At 32.6% G+C, this 15,938-nt stretch overlaps 1 protein-coding gene across 2 annotated transcripts in view; it reads left to right on the top strand.

Moving 5' to 3' along the window:
- Positions 1–15,938, top strand: part of LOC146726308 (uncharacterized) — a 45,614-nt gene that overhangs the window by 19,119 nt on the left and 10,557 nt on the right. The gene's annotated exons all lie outside the window — the stretch shown is intronic.

The following is a 15,938-nucleotide window of genomic DNA, read 5'->3' as shown; positions in this document are numbered from 1 at the left end:
AGTACACATGACTCAACACAGTTCAAGTCCAAACGATATGGGCGTCGTAATTACAATAATACTGACAAATCTTACAGTGGTACCACATATTCTGATCAACAGAAACAAAACCATGTCACACAAACTGATCACACTCATGGTAGAACACAAATTGGTGACAGAACCCCACATTGCATATATTGCAAAGGCAAGCATTACACCACAAATTGTACAAATATTTCAACTAGGAAGGATCGAGTCGAATTTATTACCCAAAATAAACGATGCTTTAATTGTTTGGGAAAGCACATGTTGTCTCAATGTAAGTCGCATTTCACTTGCCGTGTTTGTATGAGTAAACATCATACGTCAATTCATTTTGATAAATCTGGAACTGCGCAAACAAATTCAACGAATTCTAGAACGGCAAACTCGCATTTTTCACATTCAGCAAATACTGGTGAACAATCGCGTTTTACCGGTAGTGACTCAAAAATTAACTCTGACAGTCCGCGACGCGCAATGCTTCAAACCGCACGAGTTAGTACGCATTTTCGAGGTACTAACTGTGTTGCTACCCTCCTATTTGACAATGGCAGTGATAGAAGCTTTGTCACAAACTCTTTCGCACGTAAACTAGGTGTAATCCCAAATTATAACGAATTATTGAGTCTGAATTCGTTCTCCAATCCGCGTTCCGGTGTGCAGTCCATACCGAGAACCACGCTGTCACTACAAAGCAAAGGTGGCATTAAATCCCCGATCGATGTACTGATGGTCGACTGTATTTCCGAGGGATTGGAGAACACTGTAACTTACGATATTGCACGTTTGCCACATTTGAGAGGTCTATCGTTGGCCTATCCGCCGTCAAATCGATCCACATTAAACATCGATATTTTGATAGGCGCCGATCACTATTGGGATTTTGTTACACACAACTCACGCATAGTTAGGGGCAAACCAAACGCTATACCGACTGTCTTTGGGTACCTACTGTCAGGGCCTTTCACTACGCACAACAGGACAAACAAAACAAATTCATTCACCATTGCTTCTATCCGAGCACATGACAGTGTAATGGATAAAATGATTGCTAGTTACTGGGACCTGGAGTCAGTGGGTGTTAAAGATACGATTACAAGACAGCAGGCACTCAACATTACACATGAACAACAATACAAAGAATATACCGAAAAATCCAAAATTGAAAATAATATTTCGACCCCAAAAGTGTCCGAGAAATGTGCCCAGTGTCCGACCACTGGTACGAGTGACACAGTTAGCGATCGACCGCTACTTTGTACGCCCCCAAGTCAATCCAGAGGACATGTCAATTCGGAGAACGAAATTAGTCCTCATTTCCATAAATCAGCAGAAGATTTCATAAAAACTGCTGAAACAGTGTCAGGAGATATCATCGATACAAACCGCGAACCTCCTGAGCTACAAAACTCCAAAATTAATGATCAGATCGTTTCGTTACATGTCGCCTCTGAATCTGACAATTTACTCGGCCACCATTTTGAACTTCACAATGAACCAAACATCTCACCGAAGGAGATTATTCACGCAACTGAATCAAACTCAGAACCTAGTCTTGAAAAGATTATCGATATTCGCCGTTTCAACGATCTACATCGTCTGTTGAAAGCAACTGCTTATATATTTCGTTTCATTTCGAAACTCAAATCCAAATTGCACCACACTCCGAGTAATTTGTCAAGTAGACTTGCTCTCTCAACACAGGAGATATACGACGCGGAACACGCTTGGTTGACATCGATTCAGTCAACACATTTCGGAGACGTTGTCAGTTCTATTCGGAGACAACAATTTAGACATGGCGTACTTCAAAAACAACTTAAACTATTTCTTGACGATAAGTCAATACTGCGAATTGGTGGTCGGCTTCAGAATACCGACTTTCCTTTCGAAACCATGCATCCAATACTCCTTCCTGGTAAACATCGGTTTACTACGCTCATAATTCTTGATGCTCATCATTTATTAAACCACGGTGGGCCGTTAACCACAGTTAACAAAATTCGGGAAAAATATTGGATCACCGCGATTCGCAGACATGTAAATTCTACATCGAGATCTTGTGTCGTTTGTAAGAAGGTCGATGGAACTCCATTTCCCCTTCCTACTCAAGCTCCACTTCCTGATTTTCGAGTGAAGGAAGCAGTCCCATTCGAATTCTGCGGAACAGATTACACGGGACATTTGTTCGTTAGGGACCAACACACTGGTCTTTCTAGTAAAGTTTATGTACTAATTTTTACGTGCGCCTCAACTCGATGTATTCACTTAGAATTAACTCAAGATTTGACCGCCGCATCATTCATTTTGGCTATGCGACGTTTCACTGCTCGACGGTCAACGCCCCGGAAAATGATCTCAGATAACGGTTCCACATTTATAGCCGCCGCTAAGATTTTGAAAGGACTCGAGTCCAGTCCTGAGGTACAAAACTATCTTACCAAAAATCGTATATCGTGGCGTTTTAATCCTAAACGAATGGCGTGGGCCGGAGGCCTATTCGAGAGAATGATAGCCATAACAAAAAATTGCTTGAAGAAAATTCTAGGTCGTGCCAACGTGACTTTTACCGAACTATCCACAATTTTAGTCGAAGTCGAGTCGTCAATAAATGACCGCCCATTAACTCATCTCTCCGCAAGTGTCGAAGATTTAGCTCCACTGACTCCATCCCACTTGTTAAATGGACGTCAGATTAGAATGTTACCCCCAGCTATTCCTAGTGTTTCTGAACCCAATTTTGAGATTGATAATATTACTGCAAATAAAAGAGCTATGTATTTATCCTCCCTTCACAATGCTTTTAGTAAGAGATGGCAAAGAGAATATTTGACGTCACTTACTGAGCGTCACTTGAATCAAATCAAAGGGACAACCAATAATTGTATAAAGGTGGGGGATATTGTCCAATTACACCAGGACATCAAAAAACGATGTCATTGGTTACTAGGTCGTGTAACTAAATTGCTTCCAGGCAAGGACGGTATCGTCCGAGTAGTAGAAATACAGACCAAAAACGGCTCAACAAATCGTTCTATACACCATCTTTATCCACTCGAACTTAATGCAGAAACACTAGAGAATACACTCTCAATTCCCGAAGAAGTTATTGGTAGTCCGTCCGTTGAAAATGAATTTTCTAGTCAAATCCACGACTTTTCTAGTCGGCCCGAACCAAGGGCTTCAGCACTCAAAGCGAGCGAAAGTATACGGCAAATGTGCCGTGATGGTGTTGTATAACTTTGTAGAATTTTGAACTTTGTATTGCACTGTAACTTTATTTCAAGTTTTCAATGAGAATCATTTGTTCCGTGCAGTAAAGCAAAATCTGCAATGTGTTCATGATATACTGTATTGATATACCGTGTTATTTGCTGTTTAGCTAAGATTGAAACTCACAATTCATATCTGATGTTCAATGTGATTGACATGTGTTTATTGTTGAGAGTCTGTCATTTAAATTTCAGAGATTTATTCAAGTTAATTTTAAAATTTATCATGTTCGATTCAGGTTATCCCGAGATCTTCTCGTGATTTTTGCGCCCCGGAGTATGTCGCGCGCAGTTATCTAACATGAACAAATTTTACTTTCTGTATGATGTTCTCCAAGCTAGTTTGTAATTTCAGACATTGTTTTGATAACCACGAGTTGAGTCCTGAGAGACTAGATCGGTTTCTGTAGCAACCGTGACGCTATATCCAAACGTTCGCTACATTGTTTCCCATTGCGTTCTCGCGGTACTTGTCTGTTTACCGCCCAAAATTCCCACCAAAGTTCTGCCTCGTGTTAGTCGCGTGTCACACCTAATATGGAATGACAGCGTTATGTTTCGTTTGTATGCGCCAATCATTAGCGTTGTTTTATTTTCGGAACGTTTTGACATGATATATTCTAGAGTACAAACACGTGTTTGGCTCTTCTCCGATTAGCTGTCACCGAGACAAATGCCGCTCTAACGTTGACAATTACATTAACCAGGCAAAGCGCTGTCGTGAGAAGTCCGATTCAGGCCGTCGCTGTAATTCCTTCTATGGTAGCTTCGCAACTTGATGCTCGTTATGCACACCCTCCTTTCTATGCTCTCTACGATGCCAACTCCTCATGAAGCTATTATTTAGCGATCTATATTTTATACCAAGAAGTATTTGCTGTACAACGTATTGATGTTCATGTTGAGTACAAATAAACCAATTTGAATTATATCTCACGTCTGTTCAACTCAAGAAAACACAACGCAATCGATGTCCGTTTCAATAACAATTCCGCATGATTAGTCAGTTCGTTTTATGTGACGAAAAGAACACCCCAACGCCTAGTTTTGCGATATAAACTTATCCACCACAGTCATATTGGAGTTATATTTATTTACGTATGAGCGATGTAACTATGTTGTCATATTGGAGTTCTATTTATTTACGTATGAGTGATCTAACTATATTGTCATATTGGAGTTATATTTATTTACGTATGAGCGATGTAACTATGTTGTCATATTGAAGTTCTATTTATTTACGTATGAGTGATCTAACTATGTTGTCATATTGGAGTTATATTTATTTACGTATGAACGATGTAACTATGTTATCATATTGGAGTTCTATTTATTTACGTATGAGTGATCTAACTATGTTGTCATATTGGAGTTATATTTATTTACGTATGAACGATGTAACTATGTTATCATATTGGAGTTCTATTTATTTACGTATGAGTGATCTAACTATGTTGTCATATTGGAGTTATATTTATTTACGTATGAGTGATCCAACTATGTTGTCATATTGGAGTTATATTTATTTACGTATGAGCGATGTAACTATGTTGTCATATTGGAGTTCTATTTATTTACGTATGAGCGATGTAACTATGTTGTCATATTGGAGTTCTATTTATTTACGTATGAGTGATCTAACTATGTTGTCATATTGGAGTTATATTTATTTACGTATGAGTGATCTAACTATGTTGTCATATTGGAGTTATATTTATTTACGTATGAGCGATGTAACTATGTTGTCATATTGGAGTTCTATTTATTTACGTATGAGCGATGTAACTATGTTGTCATATTGGAGTTCTATTTATTTACGTATGAGCGATGTAACTATGTTGTCATATTGGAGTTATATTTATTTACGTATGAGTGATCTAACTATGTTGTCATATTGGAGTTATATTTATTTATGTATGAGCGATGTAACTATGTTGTCATATTGGAGTTCTATTTATTTACGTATGAGCGATGTAACTATGTTGTCATATTGGAGTTCTATTTATTTACGTATGAGTGATCTAACTATGTTGTCATATTGGAGTTATATTTATTTACGTATGAGTGATCTAACTATGTTGTCATATTGGAGTTATATTTATTTACGTATGAGCGATGTAACTATGTTGTCATATTGGAGTTCTATTTATTTACGTATGAGCGTTGTAACTATGTTGTCATATTGGAGTTCTATTTATTTACGTATGAGCGATGTAACTATGTTGTCATATTGGAGTTCTATTTATTTACGTATGAGTGATGTAACTATGTTGTCATATTGGAGTTCTATTTATTTACGTATGAGTGATCTAACTATGTTGTCATATTGGAGTTATATTTATTTACGTATGAGCGATGTAACTATGTTGTCATATTGGAGTTCTATTTATTTACGTATGAGTGATCTGACTATGTTGTCATATTGGAGTTATATTTATTTACGTATGAGCGATGTAACTATGTTGTCATATTGGAGTTATATTTATTTACGTATGAGCGATGTAACTATGTTGTCATATTGGAGTTCTATTTATTTACGTATGAGTGATCTAACTATATTGTCATATTGGAGTTATATTTATTTACGTATGAGCGATGTAACTATGTTGTCATATTGAAGTTCTATTTATTTACGTATGAGTGATCTAACTATGTTGTCATATTGGAGTTATATTTATTTACGTATGAACGATGTAACTATGTTGTCATATTGGAGTTCTATTTATTTACGTATGAGTGATCTAACTATGTTGTCATATTGGAGTTATATTTATTTACGTATGAGTGATCTTACTATGTTGTCATATTGGAGTTATATTTATTTACGTATGAGCGATGTAACTATGTTGTCATATTGGAGTTCTATTTATTTACGTATGAGCGATGTAACTATGTTGTCATATTGGAGTTCTATTTATTTACGTATGAGCGATGTAACTATGTTGTCATATTGGAGTTATATTTATTTACGTATGAGCGATGTAACTATGTTGTCATATTGGAGTTCTATTTATTTACGTATGAGCGATGTAACTATGTTGTCATATTGGAGTTCTATTTATTTACGTATGAGCGATGTAACTATGTTGTCATATTGGAGTTCTATTTATTTACGTATGAGCGATGTAACTATGTTGTCATATTGGAGTTCTATTTATTTACGTATGAGTGATCTAACTATGTTGTCATATTGGAGTTCTTTTTATTTACGTATGAGCGATGTAACTATGTTGTCATATTGGAGTTCTATTTATTTACGTATGAGCGATGTAACTATGTTGTCATATTGGAGTTCTTTTTATTTACGTATGAGTGATCTAACTATGTTGTCATATTGGAGTTATATTTATTTACGTATGAGTGATGTAACTATGTTGTCATATTGGAGTTCTATTTATTTACGTATGAGCGATGTAACTATGTTGTCATATTGGAGTTCTATTTATTTACGTATGAGTGATGTAACTATGTTGTCATATTGGAGTTCTATTTATTTACGTATGAGTGATCTAACTATGTTGTCATATTGGAGTTATATTTATTTACGTATGAGCGATGTAACTATGTTGTCATATTGGAGTTCTATTTATTTACGTATGAGCGATGTAACTATGTTGTCATATTGGAGTTATATTTATTTACGTATGAGCGATGTAACTATGTTGTCATATTGGAGTTCTATTTATTTACGTATGAGCGATGTAACTATGTTGTCATATTGGAGTTCTATTTATTTACGTATGAGCGATGTAACTATGTTGTCATATTGGAGTTCTATTTATTTACGTATGAGCGATGTAACTATGTTGTCATATTGGAGTTCTATTTATTTACGTATGAGCGATGTAACTATGTTGTCATATTGGAGTTCTATTTATTTACGTATGAGCGATGTAACTATGTTGTCATATTGGAGTTCTATTTATTTACGTATGAGCGATGTAACTATGTTGTCATATTGGAGTTCTATTTATTTACGTATGAGCGATGTAACTATGTTGTCATATTGGAGTTCTTTTTATTTACGTATGAGTGATCTAACTATGTTGTCATATTGGAGTTATATTTATTTACGTATGAGTGATGTAACTATGTTGTCATATTGGAGTTATATTTATTTACGTATGAGCGATGTAACTATGTTGTCATATTGGAGTTCTATTTATTTACGTATGAGTGATGTAACTATGTTGTCATATTGGAGTTCTATTTATTTACGTATGAGTGATCTAACTATGTTGTCATATTGGAGTTATATTTATTTACGTATGAGCGATGTAACTATGTTGTCATATTGGAGTTCTATTTATTTACGTATGAGCGATGTAACTATGTTGTCATATTGGAGTTCTATTTATTTACGAATGAGTGATCTAACTATGTTGTCATATTGGAGTTATATTTATTTACGTATGAGCGATGTAACTATGTTGTCATATTGGAGTTATATTTATTTACGTATGAGCGATGTAACTATGTTGTCATATTGGAGTTCTATTTATTTACGTATGAGTGATCTAACTATATTGTCATATTGGAGTTATATTTATTTACGTATGAGCGATGTAACTATGTTGTCATATTGAAGTTCTATTTATTTACGTATGAGTGATCTAACTATGTTGTCATATTGGAGTTATATTTATTTACGTATGAACGATGTAACTATGTTGTCATATTGGAGTTCTATTTATTTACGTATGAGTGATCTAACTATGTTGTCATATTGGAGTTATATTTATTTACGTATGAGTGATCCAACTATGTTGTCATATTGGAGTTATATTTATTTACGTATGAGCGATGTAACTATGTTGTCATATTGGAGTTCTATTTATTTACGTATGAGCGATGTAACTATGTTGTCATATTGGAGTTCTATTTATTTACGTATGAGCGATGTAACTATGTTGTCATATTGGAGTTCTATTTATTTACGTATGAGTGATCTAACTATGTTGTCATATTGGAGTTATATTTATTTACGTATGAGTGATCTAACTATGTTGTCATATTGGAGTTATATTTATTTACGTATGAGCGATGTAACTATGTTGTCATATTGGAGTTCTATTTATTTACGTATGAGCGATGTAACTATGTTGTCATATTGGAGTTCTATTTATTTACGTATGAGCGATGTAACTATGTTGTCATATTGGAGTTATATTTATTTACGTATGAGTGATCTAACTATGTTGTCATATTGGAGTTATATTTATTTATGTATGAGCGATGTAACTATGTTGTCATATTGGAGTTCTATTTATTTACGTATGAGCGATGTAACTATGTTGTCATATTGGAGTTCTATTTATTTACGTATGAGTGATCTAACTGTGTTGTCATATTGGAGTTATATTTATTTACGTATGAGTGATCTAACTATGTTGTCATATTGGAGTTCTATTTATTTACGTATGAGTGATCTGACTATGTTGTCATATTGGAGTTATATTTATTTACGTATGAGCGATGTAACTATGTTGTCATATTGGAGTTATATTTATTTACGTATGAGCGATGTAACTATGTTGTCATATTGGAGTTCTATTTATTTACGTATGAGTGATCTAACTATATTGTCATATTGGAGTTATATTTATTTACGTATGAGCGATGTAACTATGTTGTCATATTGAAGTTCTATTTATTTACGTATGAGTGATCTAACTATGTTGTCATATTGGAGTTATATTTATTTACGTATGAACGATGTAACTATGTTGTCATATTGGAGTTCTATTTATTTACGTATGAGTGATCTAACTATGTTGTCATATTGGAGTTATATTTATTTACGTATGAGTGATCTTACTATGTTGTCATATTGGAGTTATATTTATTTACGTATGAGCGATGTAACTATGTTGTCATATTGGAGTTCTATTTATTTACGTATGAGCGATGTAACTATGTTGTCATATTGGAGTTCTATTTATTTACGTATGAGCGATGTAACTATGTTGTCATATTGGAGTTATATTTATTTACGTATGAGCGATGTAACTATGTTGTCATATTGGAGTTCTATTTATTTACGTATGAGCGATGTAACTATGTTGTCATATTGGAGTTCTATTTATTTACGTATGAGCGATGTAACTATGTTGTCATATTGGAGTTCTATTTATTTACGTATGAGCGATGTAACTATGTTGTCATATTGGAGTTCTATTTATTTACGTATGAGCGATGTAACTATGTTGTCATATTGGAGTTCTATTTATTTACGTATGAGTGATCTAACTATGTTGTCATATTGGAGTTCTTTTTATTTACGTATGAGCGATGTAACTATGTTGTCATATTGGAGTTCTATTTATTTACGTATGAGCGATGTAACTATGTTGTCATATTGGAGTTCTTTTTATTTACGTATGAGTGATCTAACTATGTTGTCATATTGGAGTTATATTTATTTACGTATGAGTGATGTAACTATGTTGTCATATTGGAGTTCTATTTATTTACGTATGAGCGATGTAACTATGTTGTCATATTGGAGTTCTATTTATTTACGTATGAGTGATGTAACTATGTTGTCATATTGGAGTTCTATTTATTTACGTATGAGTGATCTAACTATGTTGTCATATTGGAGTTATATTTATTTACGTATGAGCGATGTAACTATGTTGTCATATTGGAGTTCTATTTATTTACGTATGAGCGATGTAACTATGTTGTCATATTGGAGTTATATTTATTTACGTATGAGCGATGTAACTATGTTGTCATATTGGAGTTCTATTTATTTACGTATGAGCGATGTAACTATGTTGTCATATTGGAGTTCTATTTATTTACGTATCAGCGATGTAACTATGTTGTCATATTGGAGTTCTATTTATTTACGTATGAGCGATGTAACTATGTTGTCATATTGGAGTTCTATTTATTTACGTATGAGCGATGTAACTATGTTGTCATATTGGAGTTCTATTTATTTACGTATGAGCGATGTAACTATGTTGTCATATTGGAGTTCTATTTATTTACGTATGAGCGATGTAACTATGTTGTCATATTGGAGTTCTATTTATTTACGTATGAGCGATGTAACTATGTTGTCATATTGGAGTTCTTTTTATTTACGTATGAGTGATCTAACTATGTTGTCATATTGGAGTTATATTTATTTACGTATGAGTGATGTAACTATGTTGTCATATTGGAGTTATATTTATTTACGTATGAGCGATGTAACTATGTTGTCATATTGGAGTTCTATTTATTTACGTATGAGTGATGTAACTATGTTGTCATATTGGAGTTCTATTTATTTACGTATGAGTGATCTAACTATGTTGTCATATTGGAGTTATATTTATTTACGTATGAGCGATGTAACTATGTTGTCATATTGGAGTTCTATTTATTTACGTATGAGCGATGTAACTATGTTGTCATATTGGAGTTCTATTTATTTACGAATGAGTGATCTAACTATGTTGTCATATTGGAGTTATATTTATTTACGTATGAGCGATGTAACTATGTTGTCATATTGGAGTTATATTTATTTACGTATGAGCGATGTAACTATGTTGTCATATTGGAGTTCTATTTATTTACGTATGAGTGATCTAACTATATTGTCATATTGGAGTTATATTTATTTACGTATGAGCGATGTAACTATGTTGTCATATTGAAGTTCTATTTATTTACGTATGAGTGATCTAACTATGTTGTCATATTGGAGTTATATTTATTTACGTATGAACGATGTAACTATGTTGTCATATTGGAGTTCTATTTATTTACGTATGAGTGATCTAACTATGTTGTCATATTGGAGTTATATTTATTTACGTATGAGTGATCCAACTATGTTGTCATATTGGAGTTATATTTATTTACGTATGAGCGATGTAACTATGTTGTCATATTGGAGTTCTATTTATTTACGTATGAGCGATGTAACTATGTTGTCATATTGGAGTTCTATTTATTTACGTATGAGCGATGTAACTATGTTGTCATATTGGAGTTCTATTTATTTACGTATGAGTGATCTAACTATGTTGTCATATTGGAGTTATATTTATTTACGTATGAGTGATCTAACTATGTTGTCATATTGGAGTTATATTTATTTACGTATGAGCGATGTAACTATGTTGTCATATTGGAGTTCTATTTATTTACGTATGAGCGATGTAACTATGTTGTCATATTGGAGTTCTATTTATTTACGTATGAGCGATGTAACTATGTTGTCATATTGGAGTTCTATTTATTTACGTATGAGCGATGTAACTATGTTGTCATATTGGAGTTCTATTTATTTACGTATGAGCGATGTAACTATGTTGTCATATTGGAGTTCTATTTATTTACGTATGAGTGATCTAACTATGTTGTCATATTGGAGTTATATTTATTTACGTATGAGCGATGTAACTATGTTGTCATATTGGAGTTCTTTTTATTTACGTATGAGTGATCTAACTATGTTGTCATATTGGAGTTATATTTATTTACGTATGAGTGATGTAACTATGTTGTCATATTGGAGTTCTATTTATTTACGTATGAGCGATGTAACTATGTTGTCATATTGGAGTTCTATTTATTTACGTATGAGTGATGTAACTATGTTGTCATATTGGAGTTCTATTTATTTACGTATGAGTGATCTAACTATGTTGTCATATTGGAGTTATATTTATTTACGTATGAGCGATGTAACTATGTTGTCATATTGGAGTTCTATTTATTTACGTATGAGCGATGTAACTATGTTGTCATATTGGAGTTCTATTTATTTACGTATGAGTGATCTAACTATGTTGTCATATTGGAGTTATATTTATTTACGTATGAGCGATGTAACTATGTTGTCATATTGGAGTTATATTTATTTACGTATGAGCGATGTAACTATGTTGTCATATTGGAGTTCTATTTATTTACGTATGAGTGATCTAACTATATTGTCATATTGGAGTTATATTTATTTACGTATGAGCGATGTAACTATGTTGTCATATTGGAGTTCTATTTATTTACGTATGAGCGATGTAACTATGTTGTCATATTGGAGTTCTATTTATTTACGTATGAGCGATGTAACTATGTTGTCATATTGGAGTTCTATTTATTTACGTATGAGCGATGTAACTATGTTGTCATATTGGAGTTCTATTTATTTACGTATGAGTGATGTAACTATGTTGTCATATTGGAGTTCTATTTATTTACGTATGAGTGATCTAACTATGTTGTCATATTGGAGTTATATTTATTTACGTATGAGCGATGTAACTATGTTGTCATATTGGAGTTCTTTTTATTTACGTATGAGTGATCTAACTATGTTGTCATATTGGAGTTATATTTATTTACGTATGAGTGATGTAACTATGTTGTCATATTGGAGTTCTATTTATTTACGTATGAGCGATGTAACTATGTTGTCATATTGGAGTTCTATTTATTTACGTATGAGTGATGTAACTATGTTGTCATATTGGAGTTCTATTTATTTACGTATGAGTGATCTAACTATGTTGTCATATTGGAGTTATATTTATTTACGTATGAGCGATGTAACTATGTTGTCATATTGGAGTTCTATTTATTTACGTATGAGCGATGTAACTATGTTGTCATATTTGAGTTCTATTTATTTACGTATGAGTGATCTAACTATGTTGTCATATTGGAGTTATATTTATTTACGTATGAGCGATGTAACTATGTTGTCATATTGGAGTTATATTTATTTACGTATGAGCGATGTAACTATGTTGTCATATTGGAGTTCTATTTATTTACGTATGAGTGATCTAACTATATTGTCATATTGGAGTTATATTTATTTACGTATGAGCGATGTAACTATGTTGTCATATTGAAGTTCTATTTATTTACGTATGAGTGATCTAACTATGTTGTCATATTGGAGTTATATTTATTTACGTATGAACGATGTAACTATGTTGTCATATTGGAGTTCTATTTATTTACGTATGAGTGATCTAACTATGTTGTCATATTGGAGTTATATTTATTTACGTATGAGTGATCCAACTATGTTGTCATATTGGAGTTATATTTATTTACGTATGAGCGATGTAACTATGTTGTCATATTGGAGTTCTATTTATTTACGTATGAGCGATGTAACTATGTTGTCATATTGGAGTTCTATTTATTTACGTATGAGCGATGTAACTATGTTGTCATATTGGAGTTCTATTTATTTACGTATGAGTGATCTAACTATGTTGTCATATTGGAGTTATATTTATTTACGTATGAGCGATCTAACTATGTTGTCATATTGGAGTTATATTTATTTACGTATGAGCGATGTAACTATGTTGTCATATTGGAGTTCTATTTATTTACGTATGAGCGATGTAACTATGTTGTCATATTGGAGTTCTATTTATTTACGTATGAGCGATGTAACTATGTTGTCATATTGGAGTTATATTTATTTACGTATGAGTGATCTAACTATGTTGTCATATTGGAGTTATATTTATTTATGTATGAGCGATGTAACTATGTTGTCATATTGGAGTTCTATTTATTTACGTATGAGTGATCTAACTATGTTGTCATATTGGAGTTATATTTATTTACGTATGAGTGATCTAACTATGTTGTCATATTGGAGTTATATTTATTTACGTATGAGCGATGTAACTATGTTGTCATATTGGAGTTCTATTTATTTACGTATGAGCGATGTAACTATGTTGTCATATTGGAGTTCTATTTATTTACGTATGAGCGATGTAACTATGTTGTCATATTGGAGTTCTATTTATTTACGTATGAGTGATCTAACTATATTGTCATATTGGAGTTATATTTATTTACGTATGAGCGATGTAACTATGTTGTCATATTGAAGTTCTATTTATTTACGTATGAGTGATCTAACTATGTTGTCATATTGGAGTTATATTTATTTACGTATGAACGATGTAACTATGTTGTCATATTGGAGTTCTATTTATTTACGTATGAGCGATGTAACTATGTTGTCATATTGGAGTTCTATTTATTTACGTATGAGCGATGTAACTATGTTGTCATATTGGAGTTCTATTTATTTACGTATGAGCGATGTAACTATGTTGTCATATTGGAGTTCTATTTATTTACGTATGAGTGATGTAACTATGTTGTCATATTGGAGTTCTTTTTATTTACGTATGAGTGATGTAACTATGTTGTCATATTGGAGTTATATTTATTTACGTATGAGCGATGTAACTATGTTGTCATATTGGAGTTCTATTTATTTACGTATGAGCGATGTAACTATGTTGTCGTATTGGAGTTCTATTTATTTACGTATGAGTGATCTAACTATGTTGTCATATTGGAGTTATATTTATTTACGTATGAGCGATCTAACTATGTTGTCATATTGGAGTTCTATTTATTTACGTATGAGTGATCTAACTATGTTGTCATATTGGAGTTCTATTTATTTACGTATGAGTGATCTAACTATGTTGTCATATTGGAGTTATATTTATTTACGTATGAGTGATCTCACTATGTTCTCATATTGGAGTTATATTTATTTACGTATGAGCGATGTAACTATGTTGTCATATTGGAGTTCTATTTATTTACGTATGAGCGATGTAACTATGTTGTCATATTGGAGTTCTATTTATTTACGTATGAGCGATGTAACTATGTTGTCATATTGGAGTTCTTTTTATTTACGTATGAGTGATGTAACTATGTTGTCATATTGGAGTTCTATTTATTTACGTATGAGTGATGTAACTATGTTGTCATATTGGAGTTCTTTTTATTTACGTAAGTGATGTAACTATGTTGTCATATTGGAGTTCTATTTATTTACGTATGAGCGATGTAACTATGTTGTCATATTGGAGTTCTATTTATTTACGTATGAGCGATGTAACTATGTTGTCATATTGGAGTTCTATTTATTTACGTATGAGCGATGTAACTATGTTGTCATATTGGAGTTCTATTTATTTACGTATGAGTGATGTAACTATGTTGTCATATTGGAGTTCTTTTTATTTACGTATGAGTGATGTAACTATGTTGTCATATTGGAGTTATATTTATTTACGTATGAGCGATGTAACTATGTTGTCATATTGGAGTTCTATTTATTTACGTATGAGCGATGTAACTATGTTGTCGTATTGGAGTTCTATTTATTTACGTATGAGTGATCTAACTATGTTGTCATATTGGAGTTATATTTATTTACGTATGAGCGATCTAACTATGTTGTCATATTGGAGTTCTATTTATTTACGTATGAGTGATCTAACTATGTTGTCATATTGGAGTTCTATTTATTTACGTATGAGTGATCTAACTATGTTGTCATATTGGAGTTATATTTATTTACGTATGAGTGATCTCACTATGTTCTCATATTGGAGTTATATTTATTTACGTATGAGCGATGTAACTATGTTGTCATATTGGAGTTATATTTATTTACGTATGAGCGATGTAACTATGTTGTCATATTGGAGTTCTATTTATTTACGTATGAGCGATGTAACTATGTTGTCATATTGGAGTTCTATTTATTTACGTATGAGTGATGTAACTATGTTGTCATATTGGAGTTCTATTTATTTACGTATGAGTGATGTAACTATGTTGTCA

The sequence above is a fragment of the Saccoglossus kowalevskii genome, unplaced genomic scaffold (assembly GCF_978046115.1).
Source record: "Saccoglossus kowalevskii unplaced genomic scaffold, keSacKowa6.1 SCAFFOLD_24, whole genome shotgun sequence".
Classification (NCBI taxonomy): Eukaryota; Metazoa; Hemichordata; class Enteropneusta; family Harrimaniidae; genus Saccoglossus; species Saccoglossus kowalevskii.
Note: the sequence above shows the minus strand (reverse complement) of the source record. Positions and strands in the feature narration are given on the sequence as shown.